The sequence below is a fragment of the Cornus florida genome, unplaced genomic scaffold (genome assembly GCF_030987335.1).
Source record: "Cornus florida cultivar Cherokee Brave unplaced genomic scaffold, ASM3098733v1 CherokeeBrave_3.0.0_Hap2_Chr04, whole genome shotgun sequence".
NCBI classification, from domain to species: Eukaryota; Viridiplantae; Streptophyta; class Magnoliopsida; order Cornales; family Cornaceae; genus Cornus; species Cornus florida.
The window spans coordinates 24,797,593-24,800,456 of NW_026775574.1; positions in this window are offsets into that span (position 1 = coordinate 24,797,593).

Here is a 2,864-nt window from a genome sequence, read left to right on the forward strand (position 1 = left end):
AAATCGAGTGAACTTTTTTTTTAACTTGATTAATTTTTCGCTGTCTTTCCAATGGTATGCTTGGTTGCACCTGAATCTTCTTCGATAATTACCAATTAACCCTTTTAGCCTTAACTGCTCGTTTTTCTTCATCATGTTGTTTCTCCTTTGTCCGGATTCCGAATCATGCGATTCTTAAGTCTATCTTGATTAGTTTTTCATTGCCTTTCTAACGGTATGCTCGGTGGCACCCGAATCCATAGTTTCAAAAATAACTATTTTGCCCTTGGGGCTATTTTCATCCGATTTTCTTGTAATTCACTTCCGCTACTTTCTTATGAGTTCCGTGACGTCATGGGAAGTTACGGATGTGTTTCGGGAATGATATACATTCTAGGGACGTCACTTCCATGTAAAATGACTATTTTGCCTTGGGGGCTTAATTGTTATTTTTTCGGCCTTTTGCTTCCGCATTAGTTCTCATTGAGTTCTACGACCTCATGGAAGGTCATCAAAGTGTCTTAGAGGTGTGTTGTGCCTTGGGAGGCCGTTGACTTGTTTCTTGCTTCCACATCTGGATCCGCTATCGGGTCAATCTTTGGTTCATCACAGGACGGGCTGGCCTAAAAACCAGGGTCATCACAAATCTAGATTGCAATAATGTATTCCCCATTAATGGAAAGCAAGTAATTAATTACATGAGCTTAGTGGTGATTCCAACACCCTAAAACCTTTCCTCATATCTCTTAAATCCTTATCTCTCACTAGTTTACTTTAATTGTATTTTAATTTAATTATTTTCTAGAGTAATCAACCAATCCAACCCTCCTTTACAATCTTTTGATACGCTAGAGTCGAAGTTAAATTCCAACACGTATAATCCCTGCACATGATCCTTACTCGATATATTTCATTAGTTGTAGTAGTGATTTTTATAAGTGTATATTTGACTAGAATGGCTTCCGAAACCACATTCATAATTTGACCTTGTGAAGCGACCTCTTGCATTAAAAAGTTCACTTTCTAAACACTTGGAAAGGGGCTCGTCATAGGTTCGACATCTCTTTCTATAGCACTATTCTGCATGGAATCGTTCTATTGCTAGTGTAAGATAAATAGACAACAAGTTCTCCTAAGCCAAGTTGCAAGTACACTGAGTAAGGAATCTGATTTATACTTGATCCTAAGTCAATGAGGGCTTTTTCTATCTCATTGTCTCCAATGACACACGAGATTGTTGGGGCACCCGGATCCTTAAACTTCGGAGGTGTATTATCATGAATGATAACACTTGGTTGCTTAGTTAACCTCACTTTTTTAGGAATATTGCTCTTAGAAGTGCATTTTAGAAAATCTTTGAGAAATTTTGCATAAGGTGGAATTTGCTTAATGGCATTAAGGAGAGGAATGTTGATCTTTACTTGCTTAAAGACTTCAAACATTTCCTAAATTTTATCGTTCTTTTTTCCAAAATATGTGGACTCTATGAGACGTTGAGGAAAAGGAGCCTTGGGCTCATAAGATGTCTCAACATTTTGGATTGGCGGATTCAAAATTTCTGGACTAACTTTCAGATTTTTGGATGAAGAAGTTGAATCCTTGGGAGCAAAAATTACAACTTTGTCATCAACCTTATTGTCCACAATTCTTCCACTACGAAGTGTGGTGATTGTTTGAACTTGCTCAAGATTTTATCCACTCGGAGGAGTGATTTCATCAATCATATATTTCCCTTTCGGGTTCACCGCAGGTTGAGCTGGAAGTTTTCCTGTGTCCTTCTTGTGAAGCTGATTCACTGAATTAGCCAATTATCCCAGTTGAGTTTCAGTATTAGCTATTGATTGAGAATGAGTACTAACCAATTGCATAGTTGATTGCATACCACTAATGGCAACCATTATCGGCTTATTGGAGTTTGCTAGCTCATCCAATTGGGACTATTGAGAAGGAACATGATTCTGATTAGAAAAATTTGCATTATAGAAGGAGGACAATAGCTTGAAAAAGCTTGAAATGGTCAGTTCACGGACTGAGAATTAGATTGATTTGATTGCCCATGACCTTGGAATGATGAATTTTTTTGGGACTTGTTGCCTCCACGAGAAATTTGGATGATCTCTCCAACCCGGATTGTATGTATTGGAATAAGGATTATTTCTAGGGCGAGAGAATATGGCATTAACTTGTTCTGGCATACCTTTAGAAAATTGCTCCGGTGTGGGGCAATCTTCTACATTATGAAAAATACTTGTGCAATGTGCACACATAGCACTTGATGAAGAATTCTGAGAAGATGAGAGATGTGATGCAATAAACTGAAAAAATTTGTGGGCTATGGCATCCACTTGAGAAGATTCTTCCCTAAGAGTCCGTGGTTGACACGGATTTGAGGGTTTAATCACATTAGATGTAGATGCTCTATGAGAACTATATTACATAGAATTTTCACTTATGTTCTCAAATAGAGACCATGCATCATTTGGATTTTTAGACATAAACATGCCCCCACATGAAGAATCAATTAATTGTCTATGTGGTTCTGTTAAACCATATAGAAGGATTGCACCAATTGCCACTTTGGAATTTGGTGGTGCAGACACTTCCTCAGAAAATCTGAAAGTCTCTCCCATGTCTCATAGAATATTTCCCCATCAATTTGGGAGAAGCTAAGAATTGATCGACGCATTTGATTGGTCTTACTCACAGGATAACACTTTTTAAGAAATTTCTATTGCAATTGGACCCATGAAGTGATGGAATTTGTAACAAGAGAGTTCAACCAATATTTTGCTCTATCTTTTAAAGAGAATGGGAATAGAAGCATGTGAAGTGCATCTTGGGGAAAATCCCTCATCTTCATAGTGGAACAAATTTCCAAAAACTCA